We start from the raw sequence: 23,268 nt of genomic DNA, 5'->3' as shown, positions 1-23,268 counted from the left end.
CCCCCAAACCTCCAAACTTTCCACTGTAACTTCTAGTGCTCCTATTCTGTCATCAGTAAAATCACCTTTATTCTCAACCTCTTCTCTGTCTCCTGAACCTTCTTGTGCAAACACCCTGGCTGCCCATTGAGGATGTTGCTTTACTTCAGCCTGCTGAGTGGTAGTTAGTTTTCCTTCCATATTTTTGTACCACTGCCCCTAAAGGAGAAGTGTCTTTCTTACTCTTCTGTTATTTCCAGAAAGTATCGTGACCATTTTTTACTACCTCTCCTTTTACTATTTACTCTGCACCACCATTATATCTCACCTGGATTCCTGCAGTAGAGTCTCAACTGGTTTCCCTATTTTTACCTCTTCCCCACATCTATATTTTCCATACAGGAGCCTGGACAATTCTGCTAAAACTCAAGACAGACTATGCCCTCCCTTAGGCAGACACTCCTATTGTTAATCCTCCTTTCTTTGATATATCACCAAGAAAAAAATCTTCGCACATTCCCAAATTCTTTAATACAGCCTCAAAACACTGCATGATCTGGCCTCCTTCTATGTCTCTGACCTCATTCTCTACAACATCCCCCTCCCTCAAACACACCAGTCACATCCTCCCTCAGGGCCTTTGCACTTCTCATCTCTGCCTGAAATGCTCTTCCCCTGGATGATCATAAAATCACTTCCCTCCAATCTCTGCTCAAATGTCACCTTATAGAGTCCTCCCCAAAAACCTTATGTAAAACTCTATCCTCTTGCCCTGCTTTATTCTTCTTTACTGTACTTGCCATTCTCTGACCCACTGAAATATTTATTTGTATGTTATCTCCCACCCTCCATTAGAATACTGCTCCATGGGGGCAGAACTCTTTTTTTTTTGTTCAGTGCTATCTCCCTAGAGGAGTGACAGATAGAGTAGACACTCAGAGATTATTTTTCGAATGGATGAAAGGATAGCAGGATATTCAGCTCCTGATTCTTACCCTGGTGAGCCAGTCTGGAAAAAGAGAAAATGCCTTTAGAGCAAGAGAGTTTTCTGTATAGAGACTATCAGAACTGCTAGATATGTTCTAAGTATTACATTCTCTTGTAAATTAATGAAAATGCAGGCACAGTCTTCACGTAAATAATGTCTCTGTTCTATGCATTAGAACATAAGTGCCACCAGTGGAATTGATACATCTGATCTGAATGGAAACAAAATTGTGTATTCTGCTATTTCAGGAGGATTATCTTAGAAGGAGTAGGATATTAGCTAACTGAAAGATAACATAGATTGGTCTAATTGCACTGAATCTCACATTCTAACTAGTGAGAGTGTTCAGTGCACACACTTGAAGCTTAGCAAGCTTAGCATGGGGTAATAACTCAAAATGTCACTTCCTTTTATTTGGAGTGAAGCTGTTAATAAAGATAAAATTGATCGTGTTTCATTTAAGCATATAAATCACTGGTGTGTGTGTGTGTGTGCATGTGAGAGAGAGACAGAGAGAGAGAAAATGAGAATGCTAACAGATGTTCAAAACCTGATTCCAGCCTCCCTTTATGGCCCACCTTCCCCAGAGATACTCAGAGCTGGACTCAAAGTCACCCAAACCCCATGTAGTCCCCATTGAGATTCAGTTGTTCTTTTGGCAAAAAGAATTCACCTCCTGCCACTTCCTTTCCTTCCATACTTCACTCCACTCACCCTCCCTACTGAAATCTTCCATGCTTTATGTTCATATCAAATTCCTTTCTAGGCCTCATTTTTCTCTTTTAAAAGTATGATAATTAGATGAACATTAGGGGAAAAAGAAGAGGAGCGAGAGGGAGGCAAACCTTAAAAAATAAGATATTCTTAATGATAGGGAACAAACTGAGGGTGGCTGGAGGGGAGGTGGGGGGATGGGCTAGATGGTGATGGGTATGAAGGAGGGTACTTGTGATGAGCACTGAGTGTTGTATGTAAGTAATGAATCAGTAAACTCTACTCCTGAAGCCAATATTACACTATATGTTAACTAGAATTTAAATAAAAATTTGGAAGAAAAAAATAAACAAACTACACCTAATTCAATTGTAGTGAATATTAAATAAGATAATCTAACAAAATACTCAGGCCGTTCTTTGTGACTACACCATCTCATACTCCATCTCAAATCTTAAGGCAGTCCCACTTCCAGAAACAAATCTCTACCGCCTATAAACTCCTTCCACTCTTTGTAACTTTGGCTGTTGTTTCACAGTTACTTGAGTAATCACATTCTATGCCCTATCACATCCTAATTCTTGAGAGCAAAGACAATGCCCTAATAGCATCCCATACAGTGATTTTCAGTGGGTAGACACAGTATGTGAGGTGATTAAACTTCTAGATTTCAAGAGGTTCAGATTACCCTCACTGTCCCACCAATACTATTTTCACGTTATGCTTGATTAGCACTTTATTCTTTCCAAAGATCTTTTCATTAACTCTATCATTTGAACTTTTCAAGAATTTTATGAAGCATATATGAATTAATAATAGTTCCATTTTACAGATGAACTTAATGGTGGCCTGTGGAGTGTAAAAGATACATCTAAGAGCTCACAGTAAGTGAGGAGCAAAGTTGGACCAGACAGTATGTTTCTGGACCTCTTTCTTCATCACAAGACTGTGCTAGGTGCTAGGGACACGGTGAATGAGTCGGAACTCATTTCTCCCTTCATAAGGCTTACCCTCTAGATCAGTGGATCTTAACTAGGCACAATTTGCACCCTCCCACTCTGGGGAATATTTGACAATGTTTGGAAGCATTTAGGGTTTTCATAATAGGGTGGGATTATTGCCATCCAATGGGTAGTGGTCAGGAGTGCTCCTAACATCCTACAATACACAGGACAGTCCCCATGATAAAGCACTATTTGGACATCCCATTTTATGTCTTGGGCTGTTTTTGCACTACAGTGGCATAACTGAGTAGATGCCCACAGAGACTGTGGCCCATAAAGCTTGAGACATTTACTCTCTGGCCCTTTACAGAAAAGCATCAGCTTACCCCCACTCTAGATGGTGGAAAGAGACAGCAGAACTTTAGGATAATTAATGAGACAGCACGGGTAGCACAACCTTGGGAAGAAGGGACTGGTGGCACAAAGATAGGATGTTTTTGAACTAGCCCAAACATAAGGCTGATGCTGAAATAGGCAGCAGTGTCAGGGGAAAAAAAAAACAGAAAAGCAAGAAATATCAGATGAAATAATCTAAGGGCCTAGGCAGAGAAAGGGCAAAGCAGAAGTCAAAGACGACCGAGAAAGCAGTGGTTCTAGGAACAGAAATAGAAAAACCAGAAATGGGGAAACAGTGAGCTCAGTTTTTCACATTATATCTGAGGTGAGAGTAGAGCTCCCAAGTGGAAATGTCCAGAAGAGACACACAGATCTTGAGCCAGGCTTAAGAGTTGGATTTGGTGTATTTTAAATGGAGCTAGCAACTGGAGCTGGGGCAGACTTCAGGCAGATGGTGCAGAGAGCATACTGAAACAAGGCCAAAGGGCTAATTATATAACCGGAGGGCACTTTAATTGCTGGAGAAGTCAACGAAGGAGGAAAAGAGAGATCTCAGAGAAACAGGAGTTAAACCAGTGAATGAGACAGTTTCAAGGAGGGTCAGCACCAGTATAAAATACTAATAACGTATGCCATTGCCGATGCTGAGCATATCAAGAAAGGATTTTAAATGCAAAGGCAAAACTGCATTTAATTTATGCATGCACTTGTTCCTCTGTGAAAACCCTCAAGATGAAGGGAAGATAACGCTCCTCCTTTATTTACAGCTGGTACACTGTTGACTTTCATTGACACTTCCATTTTTTCTCCAAAGCATATCAGTCTTCTGGAGTCTCGATTAACAGTGTAAAAAGAGAAGGAGGTGATCAATGAAGATGTTCGTCTAAGAAGGTTTGTGAAAGCATGTTTCAGCATCACTTGTAGAGCTGTTTACAAATGTGACTTCTGGGGCCCCAGCTCAGATCTGCTGTGGGTGCAGGGCCGGTTTCACAGACGTGACCTGAGCAGCTGTGTAAGGACCACACTCTCCAAAGGGCCCTGTGCTGGACTGAATGCTCTGCTCTTGCTGTCAGGAAATTCCTCATAGTCTTTTGAACAAGTGTTTCCGTATTTTCACTTTACATTGGGCCTTGCAAATTACAAAGCCCATCCTATGAGGGAGTTATAGTCTAGAATTAAATAAGTTCTCCAGAAGATTACAGAGGTATAGAAAAATCAGATACCTCACCTACATCAGCTTTCACTTATTTGTATGGAGATCCTACATTAAAATGCCCATGTTTGTGCTCTTTGGCTTGAAAGCTGCCATTAGGAGGTACATACTTTTCATGGAACAGTTCTATGCCTTTTTACATCTGTGTAGCTACCAGGTAGGTAGTAAGTATAGGGCGGTGGTAAAACAGGATACCAACACCTCACGTTCTGCTTAGGAATTGGAATCACACAGTCCAAATTCAGTGTGCTTACTTTCAACTAAGGGATTCAGATCTGAAGAGTCTGTAAGAACCAATGTCCTTCTTCCAACAGTGGAAGTATCAGTGGTTCAGGTATCACTGGGATGGTGTATTATAAGGTCTGATATTGCACCAAGATAATTTTAGGCATAGGTGCTGTGGTTTAGTGAATTTTTAAATGGTGAATTAAATAATGAGAAGGTTATTTCCTTTCCAAATCTCTTTCAGTCATTCTTACTATCTTAAGGAGAAAGTCTTAACTGGGCCTTCACATCTCTGTATTACTTGCTAACTACCATTTTAAACAGAGAGCAGGGTGCCTGGGTGGCTCAGATGGTTAAGCGTCTGCCTTCGGCTCAGGTCATGATCCCAGGGTCCTGGGATCGAGTCCCGCATCGGGCTCTCTGCTCCTTGGGAGCCTGCTTCTCCCTCTGCCTCTCTCTCTCTCTGTCTCTCATGAATAAATAAATAAAATCTTTAAAAAAAAAAAAAAAAACACTTATAAAAAAAAAAAATAAACAGAGAGCAGACTTCAGGCTCAGAACCTCTAGCAGGTCATAGAATCCAGCTACACTTGAATCTTTGTAGTCTTTCTTAATTGCATTTGTTTCAAAGATCTTCTAATGCATGATAAATGACACAGGTTTCCAATTTACAGTAATGTTATAAAGCTTCTTTCTTAAACATATAGACCTTTAAATAAAAATGCAAATCCACTTAAAAAAATTAAATATAAAATAGTGCAAATGATTCACAGATGGACCTTAAACTGGGAAGGTGATACAGGAATGATCACACTATTAATGATGCTGCTATTGTTATTAATAAGAGGATTTTATTAAAGGAAGCCAGGTTCTATTCAGAAGAGAGCCACATCATTCCACCTTGTGCGTCACCAGCCTCCAGTTCATATATGGTTTAGTTATTACTATTCATAAATCATATGCTGTTCTCTTTGGCACTCAAACAGTCATAAAAAAAATCACGCTGCACAGAATGAAGCAATGAAAACAAATACTATAAACCTAAAGAAGGCAAACAAGCAGAAATGATAATCCAAGTATCCTTATTAATCAGAAAGTTGCTTACTTCCAAAGACCAATAGTACACACTCATCATGACTGTAAATATGAAATCAGTCCTATAATGAAAAAAACCATACCCTATTAATAATAATATAGAGAGGAAACCACTTTATTTTAATAATAGCTAATTTGATCAGAGGACTATCTCATAAAGGTAATGGAAAGGAAATTGGTTGGTTTGAAACTACCACATTGTAAAAATAAATATAGATTGAACTATAGAGAAAATATTTACATTAAAATAACATTTCTATGCTAAATATATTCAAAAAGGTTTCCTATTATTCAATTTTAGTTATTCTGAAGATCTACTTTGGAGAAGTGATGCTTAGTTTCTGCCAGTTCAAAGTTTCTCCAAATTGTCATCCTAAAAAAGGAAGTATAAAAGGTGTTTTTCTTTTTTCTTCTTTTTTTTCAAATTTCTCCTCAAAATCTTGACATCTCCTTTATAAGCTTAGGTCTTGGTGTATAATTTAACCACTATGAATTCTAAGAGATAAAGATTAGTCATTAGAGCTTTACAAGTTAGTTATTCAATAATTTCCTATGAATCATAAATATATATGTTTATTTTCTTTAGAAATACAACAGGCATAATTTACTTTCAAAGTGTAAACTAAATATTGTTAAAATGCATATATTTGACAAATTTGTGACACTCTCACATACTAATTCAAACATATATGGTAAGGTTAAATTATACCAGTCTAGTTGTGTGCAAAACCCAGAATACACACACACATATGCCCAGTCATGGTGACAAAGTCGATATAAATGGTTAATCATTGAGTTTGAAATTTCTTTCCACTAGGGCACTCAAACACCACATTACCAGGACTTTTAGGCTGGAAGAGTATGGATCTCCCCAGCTGTTTAGCAAAAGAGGCACAGTAATGAAAGGTATGTTTCTCAATTAAACAACAAATATTTACTAAATGCATATTATACAGATGGCACTTAGCACTTCATATGGATACACAGATTGCTACATTTTAGGAACTAATAGTTCAGCTATACAGGCAAATCGCACACATGAAATAGAAGAGAGCAGAAGATATAAAATGCCAAACAAATCGCAATACATTGTGCTCTCAGAGTTCAAGGGCAGGTATCACCAAATGAAGTCAGGCAATTTGGCCATGTACACACTGGCTCACAAAAAGTCAAAGTCAGGCCACTAATCCCAATGTTTTCACTTCTTTTCTCTCATTAAACCTTACATTTTCAAATGATATCCTGACCCGAAGAAGATGATCTCAGAAATGTCACTCGAAAGAGGAAAGACAGCATTTATTTCTGACCCCCAGAGATAGTTCCATTCTAAAAGCAGGTATCTTGTTAGGTAAGGAGACAAGCCCATAACAGAGGGATCTGGCATGCAGGCTGGCAGATGAACAGAAGGAGACTGTTTTGAGGTAAGATGGGCTTTGGTCCTCCTATCCGGCTATCCGGTGGTTCACAGCCAGCCTGTGAGTCAGGCCAGCTCTGGTTACCAAGCAGTTTGCTGCTCTGTTGCTTAGTGACTTGAGCCTGCAGACCATCATTTCCAGCTGGCTCTTGTGGATCTAAACAGTAATAGATTTTTGACTTGATCTTGCTCTTTAGAGCCCAAGCCTTCCCTGCCTTTTCCTCTGAATCACTGAAAATAAAATTATTCTGATTGGTTTTGTTTTTATGCCAGTCTTATTTTAAAAACTACTCTAAATCAGAATGCTCTCTGCTGACTCTGAAGCCCTCCTTCGACAAAGACCTGTATTTCTCCTCTACATACATACACTTTCATCACCAAAAGGACATCTACATTCCTACAAGCCACACGTGTAAACAAACTGAGATTCCACACCAAGAACGAATTCTGTCCCTGCCCCTCTGTTAACTTCACCACCGTTCTGCAAAAATCACTGAACATTCATGGTTTTCACTTTGATATACATTCAAGGTAGAGTCATAAATGTGACTGACTCTTAGCTCAAAGGGAGCTTTGCCAAAATAACACAGGACAGAAAGTTAGGCAGACCTGGCTTCAAGTCTGAACTCAACTCACTTCATGGCTGCAGATCCACACGATCTTATTATACAACAATTTTTGTGGGCCCCAGCATCTGCAGATGGAAAAGACAGCTAATGATACTTAAATTCAATACTTGTTGGTTTTGAAGGGTCAATGTACATAAAGTACCTGACACACAGCTGGAGCGAAATCATTAAGGGTTATGTTATAATAAATCTAAGATTATAAGTTATGTTATTATGAACCTAAAGTTTTTATTCCAAAATGAAATCAGAGGATTCTTCTCATATCAACTGAAGATCTCATTGAGAATAAGTACTTCATGTGAAACAGAGAGCATTTATGCCCTTGACATTGAAGATAAAATGATTTTTTTTCTATTTTATATATACAGCAGAAGAGACTGATATGTTAAAATGGTATATAATTGAACATGCAATAAAAGAAAAATTTTAATTAGAATTTTTATTATTATCTATAGATTTCCATATTTCCTACCTAAAATCATGGCTTCTAGATTGTGTCCTAGAGTGAATACCACTGATAACTTTCATTCTGAAGGCCCTGCAGCCTTTTTATGAGTCACAGAATTATTAAAGAATTCTGTCCCTCTTTTTACCCATGTGGCATCTACCTCACTCACACCACCAAGTTGGAACTTGTTTTTAATTACTTATCTTAAATGTACTGTAGTTTGTTATCACTTTGTAAATTTAATTAGTCAATTTTTTACTTGTAAATATCAAATGCCTTTATGACCATATGACTTATGAACAGAGACTCTTTACAATTGAAAAAGTTTGAGTAACTAAGGTCAAATATAAGTGGCCAGTGGAGCTAGAAATATAGGGCTTCAACTCTACTAAAGTGATCACAGTTTTAAAAACATGATTTTTTTCAAAAGCAAATCCATTAAAAACAATGACATAATTTTGCTACACTTGTGATAATAAAACTTCTTCCTGAAACTGCTACTTGAAGAATAATTTTAGTAGCTTCCTGTCGAAGAAAAACATAAAAAGTGCCGAAGCTCATTTAATTACCTAACCTCACAGGAACTTGTTATTTATAAGGATATGTATACGAAGAGTAACTGTGAAAATTAAAACCGTGATTTAACTTTAATGAACGCTGAGATTCAATTCTTCTCTTCTCAATTCAACACTTCTGCCAAGTTTACAGAAAAGATTGTTTTTGCTTAAAGGTATTTTTACCATTAGTAGCAATGGCTTCAGCTGGTGTAGACATGCTTCATGTGTTTTCTCTTTCTTTAATATAAATGTCAAAGGTCACAGAAAGCACATATGTGTAATAAACTGCCAGGTCATTTCCGTGTTTTCATCATTTTTCCTCAGCAACCATTTGTCAAGTTTTTTTCTTTGTAATTTCTTAAATATTGCAAGCCAATTGACAAGTTCTTTAAGAGGAATGTCTTCCTGGGGTCTCCTGATGTGTAGGAAAGGCTAATTAACCTTTTAAAAGCTACAGACATGCTTAACTTGCATGGCCCCCAAGATTTCCGCTGAAGACACAACCAATTACACCAGGGACACAGCTAAAGACTCAGCCAACTGACCCCACCCAATATGCCTGCAGTACTTCCTGTTGTGCTCCCCAGATAATTTCCCCAGAAACTTCCTTCCCACCTCCTGATATCACACTATACCCACAGCTCACCTCTGGGTTCTCAGCTCCTCAGAGAACACCAGCAATGCCTGTCTCTGGGTGTCTGTACCATAAAGGACAGAGAAAAGATAACCTTAAAGTTACGTAGGGCAAATATAGAACTAAAACAAGGGAGAGAGTTCTCAAATGGAATCAATAATACTGGCTTTGAAAACCTACTCACGTGCCTCTGTGTGTGTGTGTGTGTGTGTGTGTGTGTGTGTTGTGCTACAAACTCTCTAAATGGCTGGATTTCTCCTTTATAGATAGTAAAGGGTTTCTTCTCCCTTCTGTAACCTGAAGAAAATTTATAGCATATTTCTCTCTTAACAACCATAAAAACAAGTACAGTTGCTGAACAAATTATGACTCAAGAAAGCAAATGTTTACTTTTAAACATGAACAATTTTGTATCTAATGCCAATGCCGGGTAAAGAGAAATCTATAATAAATAAAAAATGTCAAAAGCACTTATCTAGCTTCCTAAAAACTTTAAGATTTCCTAAAAATCTCCTGCAAGATGCCTTTCAAAAATACACCTAAAGAAATTATTTTGTTGTTTAAGGATGTTACTGATTCTTCTACCTTTGAATGTTGTAATTAAAAACACACATGTATACACAGAAATTATAAAGGTAAGGTATATGATGACTATTACCTAAGATACCAACTTATCCAGAGAAACCTTAATCCCTGATCTTATGTATACACCCTCTAGAACCCTTTTCTTCATTCACAGTGTAAATTAAAAAGAAAACCTGAAAAGCATATTTTCCTATTTGATTTTCCTGAAATAAACTTACATTGGAAATTATGTTTTTCTCACCAGAGATCACACTGACTTTGGAGTTCCTGCTAACATCAGAGGGAATCTCCTACTCAGATGAAAGCAGAGTCCTGTCTATAATCACTAGACTACAAGGTACTAGATATTAAGTAAAAATGATAAAACAGAGTGGTAAAAATCACAGACACAGAGGGTTCTAGTTTAACACAGAGTACCAGCCCAAAAAAAACCCCAAAACCCAAAAAACAAAACAAAAAAACACTGTTCAATAAACATTAGCTAGTGATGTAATTATTAAGAATAATCATTGAAGGAACAGCAGAAGTAAAATGTGCTATAGATTATGAAGAAGCAGCAGGTTATTTCCATTTGGGGGGAATAGGAGGAAGCTCTCAGGAACTGAGAGATTTGAATGACGTGTGGAATGGGAGTAAGAAGGGGAGAGGCATCAAGTTCTATGGTTCCTCCTCAGGAATATCTCTCCTTTCTGCCTTTTCCTTTTCCATAGTCAAGAAACTGACATATACCTATCATTCTCGCAAACTCTTGGTCTCTTTGTATATTTTCTCTTTAGCCCAATCCATTCACAAACAACTAACAGGATAATCATCACGTGATCCTAAAGATCCAGGCAGACCAAGGGTGGAAAAATGGACATATTGCACATAATAAGGAAAATATTTGCTTACAGTGACCCTCATTCAGTGTCTATCCCTATACAATACACTGTAATCTACACATGACCATACTTAATAAAACCACAACACATAATAGATACTATTACTATTCCCAGGAAGTCGGGTAACAGGGAAATTGAGGTATAGGACAAGTAATTTGTCCAAAATCATGGAGCTAGTAAATGGGAAGTCAGAATTTAAACTCAGGTAGTCTGGCTTCTGCTTAGATGCTCTCTGTACAAGTCACACAGCACTTGAAGTATTGTGTCAACAGGATGATACTCTTGAAATGGGTCGTGAAAATCCAAATGAATTTTGGATAAGAATAACCACGATCAACCTGGCAAACACAGGACATAAAGGCTTAGGATGTTTAGTTAAGAGAAGAATTTGTTTAAGAAAAAAAAAAATGTTAACACTGAAAATATCGATTAATGGGTGTATGAGGAATAACTGAACAAGGTCTTGGCTCTCTCGTAGGTTACTCCATGCCTCTTACCTTAAGGGCCACATTAAGGAAGAGAGGAGAGATCCAGGCTGCGGGATTTTCAAAGCAGATCCTGGACCCAAGTATGACAATTACAGGGAAGGAGACTTCAACTGCATATTAGCAAGGACTTCCCAATCAATAGACTTGCCAATAAATAGAATTTCTCTGTATGACTCTCATCCAGGAAGTGTGCAAAGATGTTAAAGAGCTAGTCATCATAAATGTTATTCCATGAATTCAACTATGGTATAAAGGGTAAACCAGGTGGCCATAATGTTCTGTGATTTAGATGGGCTAGCTATTCACCCAACCTGTTTGACCTTATTCCTGGAAACAGCTGAGATAGGTTTGCCATCATCCTTTGCAGTTAGATGTGACCATTGAGCTGAGTTCTAACCAAGGAATATCAGTGTAAGTGGTATGTGTACTTCTAGGCCTGCCTCATAAAAACTCACACATCCCATCTTCCACGTTATTTTCCCAATTCCACTGAGCCTGGTATCCTTAAAAATCATGTGTCACAAATAGCAACAAATGAACTACAAGGTGGTAGGACCCCAGGTCCCTGAAACACCCCAGCGTAGCACAGATAGCCATGAGAAGCAGAAGCAGACGTAACCGTTTAGGGTGTCAATCCACTGAGATTTGGAGAGTATGTTGTAGAGCAACATGATTACCTTACTTAGAACAGATGCCTTCCACAGGATTTATTTTTTCAACTAGAGGGCAAATTATTTCAAACCAAAGAATAGCTCATATTCAATTTTTGTCATCAGTATGTACAAACTAAACACTTTCAGCTCAGTAGGTATTAAACTTAAAAATATTGGAAGGACAGGAATAACAGGCACAGTAACCAACATTCTGAGGTGAACACAAAAGGTGTGTATTTAAATGGCTGACCATCTAATTTAGGAGGAGCAGAGGATTTGAATGTGGTGATAGTAGCAGCAGTTTAGGTAGCAAAAAATGTCTATACATCAGAACAGTTTGGAATTTTTTTTAATTCTGCATAGTGTTTAGTCCAAGTTATGAAAGCACAGGTAGAACGATATTTGTTAAAAAAAGGCCTGTGGATATTACAAAAATCTTGGGGATCACTGAACTGACACGGAGGATGTGAGGTACTCTTTCCAACCCCCTCGCTGGATGCTTTTAGTCCACAAGAGATAGTGTATCCTCCTGAGTTACTGAGAATTGATATTATGATTTTTATTTTCCATTTCCATTGCTCTTTTGATGCCTCCCTGACCTGGCTGAGACACGATATATCAAAATAAAATATCGGCAGAAAATTATGCTCTTGGAGTTTCCCCAAACAGCACCAGCAAAGGAAGTGCCAGAAATTTCAGAAGAAAGCCTGTTTTCATGAGATTTCCTGCCTTCCTTACATCTCAACATGTCTAAATAGTTCAGATAACCTTCAGATGAACTCTAGGTTGCTTCACTTGGTTGGAAATCAAGCAACTGAGCTGAGGCTTAACCATTCAACAATGGGTACAATTTAGGAAGTATAATTTTAAAAAAGTATCTCAACCAAAAGAGACATTGGATACCAAAATTCTGGGCCTGACTCTTCATGAACCGGAGCCAGCTCTCCTGCTCTGGCACCCTACTCTGGCCTGATTCTTTATGAGTATGCATAAAACAAATTCACCCATTATAAAGAAGATAACAATATTCAGGAGGAAAATAAATGAGCAGCTTTCCTGTTCTGGTCTCAAGCTATCCCTCTCCCTCAGAGCATCTCCCAGTGTTTAGCTAGGTCTTTCACTCACTACTTACCTCTGTCAAATTTTTTCAATAATACCTTACTCAGAGAAAAGTCACTTTTTCCAATAATTTCTTTTTTAAGCTTGAATATGCATTTTTTTTTTTACCCCTCTTATGAGCAGTATGTCTAAATAACATAGAAATGCCATCTAGTTAAAATCCTGGAGGAAATAAGAACACTTCTCCAGTGAGAGATCTAGCTATTTGAAATTAAAATTCTGAGGCCAGATATTTCTTTGGGTGGGATATGTATTTCCTTTGTCATCTATTTTCATCTACGATATTAATACGGTCCAGTGTATGGCCATGTGGCTAGTTTAGATTTTGACTCTACTTCTTGTTGTTTCTTTCCTAGAAGTCTTGTTTCTGATTTATTTATTTGGTTGGTTTGGTTTTCCATTCCTGGCATCATCTTTGTTTTCTATGGAAAAAATGTATAAAAATCATCCAGTCGGTTTCTCAACTACCAGGTTCATTATTTCTTGTTACAGCTGTTTTCTTTATCATAAATTAATATTCATTTTACCAAAATGTGCAGGTAGTGTATAGAACCTACTACTACCTAAAATAAGCCAAATATGCATCACAGATGACCCCCACCCACCCCATCATAGCTTAGAATTGCCTCTTCTCAGGCAAAACACTGTAATAAGCTTACACAATGGTAAATTTTAATATGTGCTTTTATAAAAGCAGGAAAATATCAAGAATCATTTAAAAAACTGAAAAATATGAAAAATATGCATAAAAACTCACCCATTATAAAGAAAACAATATTCATGAAGAAAATAAAAATATTGACAAAACAAAGAATCCAAAATCAAAGAACACAACAATATTACCAAGTAGCAGCCGGAAATTTCCTGCACAGAATTCCTAAACCCTTTCTTCTTTCCATTGGAAAGACATGTTTGAGATTATAAATACATTAAAGTCAGTAGCAAAGGAGGGGTTTGAGGGGGCACACCATGACACACACAGGCACACACTCTCTCTATACACATCTCTGTTCAACTGCGGATTATGCAGAATGGAGAGCAAACTATGATTTTCCTCCTCTCCTTTTTGGTCCTTTCTTTCCTAGGTTGTTGCAGGACCTGGCAGGGATATTAGCTTATGAAATCAAAGAAACGCCACCACATCGGTATGGGAGTAAAACTGCATTCTTATTTGACATCTGGAATCCAATTTTCTTGTAGGAACTTGCAATAGAAATTGAACTTTGAGAACCACCCACTTCAAGGATTCCCAGTCTCAAGGACTGCTGCTTTGACTAGGACATCTGTGGGATTTGTTGGTAAGGTAGAATACTTCCCATAAATCACAGGTGAGGAACGATGAGAGTCCTCCCTCCCCACCCCTAAAGTGAAAGGGCGGGAGGCGCAATGATCACCCAGGGGGAACGGCCACCAATTCCGGTGAGCCTTGCAAACCTTACCACGTATGTGCCACCGTGAAACGCCGCTGCTTAGGGATGTTGCTGCTGAGAAGCATCCTCCGCAGGAGCCTGGGGGAATTTCTCGGAGAAATCACTGGAGAGAGCTTGGGAGAGACGGATTTCCTTGCTGGCTTGGACTTCTCCTGCTGCAACAGGTTTTCCCGCAAGGATTTCACAAGATCCTCATTCAGCCAGGGGTTTGGACAATGCGGATTATCCACTTCAGGTACTGTTAAGGTGTCCGGGCTTGTCGTCTGCTGAGCCATTTTCCGGGTCAACTTTGTACAGTTGGCAACAATCCAGGGCAACGTGGTTCCCTGGCCTCTTTCCAGTGGCTGTTTCTCTCAGAGTCCGGGGAAATGTCCAGAGAAGCAGGTCGGATCCAGGGGCTGTTAGTTCATTCGGTCGCCTGCCTCAGTCTCTCCGTGGAGATGGGGCTGGGTGTAGACGAGAAGAGCGCACTCCTCAGCGGAAGCCTGTTAAACGTCACCCCTCCTGGGCCGGTCCCCTGCCAAAGATCACTGCCGAGCTCGCAGGGCAGGGGAATATGGAGGGAAGCCACTGCGTTAGCACGGCTTTGTCAGCGCCACAAAGCAGCCTGTTAAACTATTGGAACTAATGCGCCGCAGCTGCTCCAGTGACTTGGGCTTATGTACATAAAAAGTCCTGGGGGGGAGGGCTTAACCATCAGATGCCTGCTGCCTGGTTGTTTGGCTAGTCTTTCCATTTGCTTATTCCTGAATCCAAAGGAAAGAAAAACTTTGAACTTGACCTTCCTCTCCCCGCAAGGGTTATTTATCTGCGTTCAGTCCACGTTCATAAAAGAAAATTGCTAGTCCTTTCCTTTTTATAAGGGAAGAATAAACAAGCACTCGCTAGATAAGGAGGAATACTTCCCTGTTTGCTAAATTCAATCTGATGCACCTTATAGACAAATCCCAAGGGAATAAAATGGACTCTTTTTTTTTCCTCTAGTTAGAAACTAAAACAAAAGGTTTCAAAATACCACACATGGAACACACTACAGGTTGTTGTTGTGTTGTACAACCTTGCTAATTATGGCCCTTTCAAAGCATGGAACAACAGTATTTACATCCCAAAATGGTATTTGTTATCTCTTTGGATTTAAACTGACGACCTTCCAGAGGGACACGCTGTTTTCATAAGAGTAGTTAAAAATGATTTTAAAGTTTCAGTTATGGTATACAAAACTTTATGTAGTCAACTATAAAAGAATAAAATAAATCTAGCTTTTCATAGTTATTTCCTTATTTTTCTTTTGATGTAAGATTTTTGTTTGTGATCAACATAGCTTCAACACATTCAAAGGAGGTTTAAAATTTTAAAAAAGGAAATTATTTCTTGCCTATTTAATTTACTAGTGGAAATAAATTTAAAATGTTACAACAATTTAAGTAAGCAAGTGATAATAAAGCCTGTTAAATCTCATTGTATGGACACTGGAAATGCAAACATTAAAACTGGATCGTAAGGAAGCCCAAACCTTTGCATAGAGATGTCCCCAGCAGTCTAGGGATGCTACAGAGAGTTCAGGATTGAAATCAAATCACTTTTCTCAGGAACTAAGAATATTTTTTTCATATTTTAAAAATACAATGATTTAAGAAGGAATTAAGAAATACATCCAGATAAAATGGAAAACACAATAGTCTGATTCATTTGGGGGCTTTTTGTTTGTTTTTTGTTTTTTGGTTTCTATGATTACTCTTAGGTCAGTTTTTAAAGTTTCTCCCACTTCCCTCCCTCCCTCCCTAGTTATTCCACCTTAAATTTAAATTCTTTGTCTTTAAAATGTTACAGAAAAGGATACACTGAGGTTGTTTACAGGAGCACCAGGTCACCACCTGGTATAACAATTTAATGAGCCATACGTTCCATGACTTAATCAGAAAATCTGTTCTGCAAATACTCAAATTTTTAAAAATCACGGTGTGATCGTTCTTAAAGAATTTTCACCAGTACAGAAGGTTTCGTCACTGCTAAACATTAAGTGGCAAGCTCCCTTAGCTTATTTACTTATTTTTTTAACATGTCTTTTTTGTATTATGTTAGTCACCATACAAGCTCCCTTAGTTTAAACAAGCTAAAGATATCCATTTCTTCATACCTTTTAGCACTACATATAAATATATATATAATCACTAAATGAGTAAACAATTTCTGTAAAGTGGGCTGAAGGACTATTGTATGAGGAGTTGTGCAAAACACGTATGCAATGCTTGCCCTCAAAGAACTCGTAAGTTAATGGAAAAGACTGGACAATACTCAAGAGAAGACACCAGAACACCTAGTGATAATTATCGAGTGCAGAAAAATACAATGAAAAAGGTAGCATAACTGATGAGGGAATGCTGAGGTGGAGTAAAGCTTGAAGATAGGGAGGATCAAAAATTAGTGGAAAGGAAGGTGAAAAAGAAGTGCTTTCCAGGATAAGGAATTAGAATGTGCAAATGCAATAAAGAAGAAATAAGCAAGTTTAGAAAAAAAAATAAAGTCCAGGAGTCAGTAGATGTAAAACCTATTCAGGTTTGTAGAAATAAAAAAAAAATTCAGATAACAGGATAAGGTGGGGGGGGGGGACAAAACAACAGGTAGCAAGTTGACATGCCCCACCCTCAAAATATTAGAAAAATTTCCCACTACCTAAAGACAGTTCTATTCAGCAAACATCTGTGGGCATTTATTTTGTGCTAGGCACTATATCAAGTGCTGTAGGATATTTAAAGATTAGCTAGATGCTGTCCACATTGTCTGGGCATTTATTATCTCGTAAATTAACTGCAAAACAATTCACATGTCAAAGTATAGCCCAAGTACCTAGATGAGAGCCAGGAAGCTGAAGATACTTAATGTCTGGTTTTAAGTAGAGAAAAGTGATTCTCAATGACCAAATAAAGAAATCAATATGACTAAGAACACTATGGGCCATAAAATGGAAACTCATTGAGTTCAGGATATTCTAGGTGCTAGTTCTTACTTTCAGTGACCTCCATTTAAGAGGAATAAAATATTTACAAGCTAGTGTTCTCGTAAGTGCTATGTCACGTGGATGCTCAGAGATTAGGCACTCTGTTGATGAGAATAACTAAGCTAAAATGGAAGATATAATAATATTCTACTGAAAATTCATTGAGGGTTGTGGATAAACATGTTCTAAAACTGAACAAAGGCTTTCTACAAATTTCCTGTTGCTTTGGTGCTTGTTAAAGGATTCCACTGTAGACGCAGAATTGGCTGCCTTTCTACAGGTTCCTATCATTATTTGGTCAATATCCTAACATCTACAATTACCCTCCCGAATCCCCCAAATGATATATGGCACTCATGGTGCTTTTTGAAAATAAAATGAATTTTGTTTTGAGAATTCTTTGCCATCCTCCCTTCAAATAACTTGGAAAACCCCACAGCATTTCAAAATCATGCTCAAAAATCACTGCCTTAAGAAATACAAATTGTAAAGTTCTGAAGATGACCAAAGGTGGGCGAGATTTGGATAAACTGGCAATTTTCTTTATAATAGTGTAGAGGGTCAGGGGAACTCTTCCAACAGGAATACGACATAGCTTGCCTTTTTTTTTCCTTTTTAACAAAATCTCTTTAAAATTAGCTGCCAGAAACTCTTCTGAAAAGCACAGTACTGCAAATGACAGCCAAATAAGGCCTTCCATTTTAACAAGTGGAAATTTAAAAGTGGGCGAAATGTTTTGATAAAGTCACCCATACCTAGAACAGCAGATAATATCTCTTAATTTCATAAAGGTTTTCCTAAATACCTTTTTGTGGATTTTCTAAATTTGTTTTTTTGGATTATTCAGAATCCTTGGTAATATTTATCTAATTAATTATTCACAGGCAACAAAACAAATATGAAATAAGATTTGCACAAGTTCTGGAACAAGGATTGAAAAATGTACCCTTATCTAGGTAAGATACAAGCAAGGCTGAATTTCCCACAATTGAAAGGGAGCAATGGTGCAGCTAATTCAAAAGGACATATAAATTGACTATAGAATGCATTGTACGCTGCTTCTGCCAACTATGTTTTAATTAGGTAAACAGTTTGTTAAAATGAGACTCCTTTTTAACCTGCCCATAGGATATAGTCCGTGGAAATGATCTGATAGTGGGAAAGGTTATATTGTCTAGTAATTAAGAAGAGTGTGTTTGGAACCCAAAAGCTTGTTTTGAACTCCAGCTATGATACTTACTGTGTTACTTTGTGTGTGGATCAGTCCCTCAACTGTGAAACTGAATGATAATAATAGCCATTGCATAAGAATACTGCAAAAATTAAATATGTTAATACCCATGATATAAAGAGCTTAGAAGAATGCTTGGTATACAGTAAACACCCAATAAATGCCACCTGCCACTAGGTGATACAAGAAACTTACAGAAATTTACACTCAGTAGATAACAACTCTCTGCCAGGCATTTTGCATTGTATTTCATTTAATTCTTGCAATAACTCTTAGGGTATTATTTCATTACCACTATTTTACTGATGAGGGCTTAAGGAAGTTAAATAACTTGCCCAAAATTGGGGCCTGCGTGTGGCTCAGTCGGTTAGGTGTCCAACTCTTGATTTCAGCTCAGGTCATGATCTCAGTGTCGTGATTTCAGGGTCCTGAGATCAAGCCCCATGTCAGTCTCCCCATTCAGCAGGGAGTCTGCTTCTCTCCCTCACTCTCTCCATCTGCCCCTCCCCCTGCTCACACACTCTGTCTCTCAAAGAAATAAATAAATCTTTAAAAAAGATAATTTGCCCAAAGTCATATAGTTCAACAGGGCAGAACCAAGATTTCATTGTCTATGAAGTACCAGGGCCTCCTACTTCAACTCTACACTAAATCACCCCCAAAAAGAAAGTTGATCCAATATTTAAAATCTATGATGGATCTTTTTATTGAAAAAATAGTAGAGATCTGAGTGCCCTGAGCTCTTGGTCTAGTTAACACTAACTACTGCCCTTGGACCCACTCAGGACATACACCATGGCAACCTGTGAAGCCAGCCAAGTCATGAAATTCTTACAAAGGCACGGTATTCTAGTAAGGGCAGCTTGAGGTGGAATTCCTGAGTGTTTTTTCATCTATATGTCTGTACTCCTTTGATACATAGGCATTTTTATTAAACTCCATGGTAGTTTTCCAGTTTGCAAAAGAATATATTCTAAAATTATTTCATTTTATATTTCCATTGTGATTATTTTTCATTTAGAATTTATATCATTATAAACTCTGACAATAAAATTATATCATCCCTACACTGAAAAGCACATCTGGGCATTGTGGAACAGGGCTTTTGAAATCATCATCATCACTAAATTTTTATCAGATACTGGGCTGGTTGGCAGAGATTAAAAACAGTAAAATATCTACTTGAAAACAGGAGATACACACAACCCCTTCAACAAAAGAGATAAAGGATATCAAATTAATAATAGAAAAAAAAATCAGTGCCTCAAGGATTGAGGAGTAACCAATAATATACGTATCTTGACCATGTAACTTGAAGAAGCAGCAGGAGTTGAATTTGGCCTTGAAAGAAGGTACATGTGGAAGAATAATTATAAGACAGTCTGGAGGAGTAGATTATCATGGAGAGGAAAGAGATGTTGGATTTTTAGACTCTTTCCTATGGAAAAATTAGTAAAATTTACTTGGAATGTAAGTAAATAATAGAGATATTTAAATAAGATTAATTTGGTGGCAATGTGTACTATGATTTGGAGGAACTGTAAAGGCTGCTTAATAGTTCCATTTCAATATAAATTTGTGTAGAAATGGAAAGAAAGGGGTTAATGACTCAATGTTTGGAAGGATTTGTTCACTGACTATGAGCATTCAAGCCAATAGGGAAGTCAAAAATAGACTGGACATTTTTTAACCTAATCAATTATACTTTCCATCTAATTAAGTATGGTTCACCTAATTAATCATCAAAAGGCTGTTAATGTAAAAAAAAAAGCATCTATGGTTCACTGAACACAAGAAACATATCTGTCTTGATTTATATTAGAGCTATACTTTGAGCATACAACGTGAGGTTCCCAGCTCAATTTAATAAAAAGATTAAATGTTTTTTTTCCTAGATTAAATCTAGTTAAGTGTGGATTTTATTCCGCTAAATTAAAACTAAGTGTTAGAGATACTTCTATTGAAATAGTAAGTCAGTATTTCATTTAAAAGAAAAATTATTTTATAGGGCACAACTTATACTAGCAACATTAGCACAACATATTTATTTTATTTCTGACAAAATAGTTGCACTACAATTTAGATAACACTTTCCCTTCCTCCTGATCAATTCACTTATAAAAGCTTCCAATTCTGGAACAGAATTACTCTTGGTTAGTATGCTAAAATGATATACTCAAATACCCTCTCTAAATATTAGCCAAACTTCAGTAAAGGCCTTGGTTTTGATGGCCACTAAAATTTTAACGCATTGTAAGATTCTGGATTTCTGGGTCTTCTTTCAGTGGGCAGAAGAGTCCAGCATTTTGCTTTCAACTTGCTGACAAAAAAATCTCCTATGGTCCATTATCTCTGTAGTAGACCATCCCTCAGCATACAGAATAACTGAAAAAGTCACTAGCTATAAGTAGAGAACACATATGCCCTAAGCATAAGCCCTTTGCATCATGACCTAATTTGGCCATCACAATCATTCCAATGAGGTAGGTACTATTACCCTCATTTTAAAAGTGAGAATACTCTGGCATGTAAGTTAAGCTACTTTAGGTCATACACACTCGGTAGGTAACAGAGTTGTTAAACCAGACAGTCCCAGTCCAGAGACTATGCTTGTAAACCACTGCACTATACTGCCTTTGCATTTAAAAAATAAAAGTCAACCAAATTAATAAAGGTACTGTTAGCAAAATTAGTTCATATAACTTGACATGTGCAAATCTAATCTGACTACAAAATATCTGTTTCAACAGTTTTTGAAGTGAAATGTTTCCAAAAAACTAACCAATGCCCAACAGCTATAGTATTTTTGAGGCTTTGACAGGTATTTCTTCATAATCAAGAGATCTCAAACTCCTCAAAACTGTTCATTGTATTAGAAAAAAGGGATGGTGAATACACAAAATAACTTGGGTATACCTTCCGAGTCTTTTGCTCTTTTTGTGCACATAACAGACACGTTAGTGAACAAAATCCAACATATATCCCAAGTTCAGAGTAATATCATACAGTAGTAATCTATTCAAAACTTGGACACCAAGGAGCACATTTCCTCATCTCTTTTGTAGTTTCTGTACCCATCCCCCACTGGCCCCAGGATAAGGATTTTTATTCTTCTTCAAATTAGCATAATATGACTGGAAAGCCTCCTTCTAACCCTGACACATAACATCTGTTTCAGTCATTTTGTTTTTTGGATATGGTTTTTATGAGACAAAATAGTACATTTCACTGAAAGCGTCCATAATTCCGGGGTTTATAATTGTAGCTGGCAATTTACTTTCTAAAGCTTAACATATTTAGACAATGACTCCTCATAAGCCAATCGTATTTTTAGGGTGATACTTTTCATATCCAACCTTCTCCAACCTAGTCATTTATGTGGGATGTTTTACAAAAGGTGTTAAAAAACTGCAGTTTTATTCCCAATTTTGTAATTAACTAGCTAAGTCACCTTGAACAAGTTCATTCAGTTTCTCTGGAATTCCGTTTTCTGGTTAAAAGTCCTATAACTTTCCTAGGGTTTTATAACTTAAAAAAAGAAGAAAAACCAGATGCTGTCTTTGATTGCAAGTGTGTTAGCTGCCATATAAGAAAAATCGTTATCCCAAGTGCATCCCAAGGCAATACGGTCTCCACCATTTGCGCGTACTAATAGTATGTTTCTTAGTGCTTTAAAAAGAGAAACAGAAAAGATATATTCAATGTTCAAGAAAATAAGAGGGGACTGCACTAACAAGGTGCCTGACTAATGCTTTTATGGCCCTAAACTTGTGAAAACTCCTTCCCCAACTAGGTAACAAAATTTATTCTGACATCTGAGTCACAGCTTGAGAGAGTGGGAGAGCAATGCCTAAGTTAATTTAATATTTGGAATCAAAGCATTGTTTTACTTCTAAAATAATGAAACTACAGAGCTATGTATACATATTAAGTGTTACATAATAAGTCAGATTTTCTAACATTTCAGGACCTAACTTATTATTGAATAAAAGAAAAACTTCTGCACTCATTTTTCATAAAGTTGTCCCACCAAATACTAGTTTTGCACAAATTTAATGAGCACTGAATGGAGGGGAAAAAGCATTTTGTGAATAAAAAAAATGGGGCAGCACTGAATACAGTTAAACAGGTTTCCTTATAGTAAGATCCCCTAGTCCTTTAATATGCTAATGTGATTTAGGAAAGCCAACTTGCTTGGCTCTGAATCCACCTGCATCTTCCAGCATGTCCAGAGATGGTTATTCTCAGAACCCTTACCTGTGCTTACTAAAAACATCCCTTTGAACATTGCTGATAGATAATATGAACCTTCCCAGGCTTCTGGTATGCTTTTATTTTCTTCTTCTGAACTGCAGTCAAACAGAATGCTTTCAGCAGAACCAGGAGTAGTCCAGGTGCCGCCTGGTACCAGCCCCTACAGACTCTCGGTTATTGTTATGCTCCCGTGCTGAGGCTGAGGTTAAGTCCACCCTCCTCTTTAACTGGTGTTCTTCCCCTTGCAAAAGGCATAACTTTAGCAGAGGCTATGAAATAACTGAGCTGTGAGTCTAAACGACAACTCTGTTGACAGCATGCTAGTTAGAAGGCCGTGAACAGGCTAAGGGGCCAAAGAAAGACTGGTCTACAAGTTACTGTTGGTGAGAAGGT

At 37.6% G+C, this 23,268-nt stretch overlaps 1 protein-coding gene across 5 annotated transcripts in view; it reads right to left on the bottom strand.

Annotated features, from left to right (window-relative positions):
• The window catches only part of PDE4D (phosphodiesterase 4D), a 1,449,177-nt gene that overhangs the window by 733,733 nt on the left and 692,176 nt on the right, over window positions 1–23,268 (bottom strand). The gene's annotated exons all lie outside the window — the stretch shown is intronic.

This window comes from Phoca vitulina, unplaced genomic scaffold, assembly GCF_004348235.1.
Source record: "Phoca vitulina isolate PV1807 unplaced genomic scaffold, GSC_HSeal_1.0 scaffold6, whole genome shotgun sequence".
In the NCBI taxonomy this organism is placed as follows: domain Eukaryota; kingdom Metazoa; phylum Chordata; class Mammalia; order Carnivora; family Phocidae; genus Phoca; species Phoca vitulina.
This window is presented reverse-complemented; position numbering and strand designations above follow the sequence as displayed.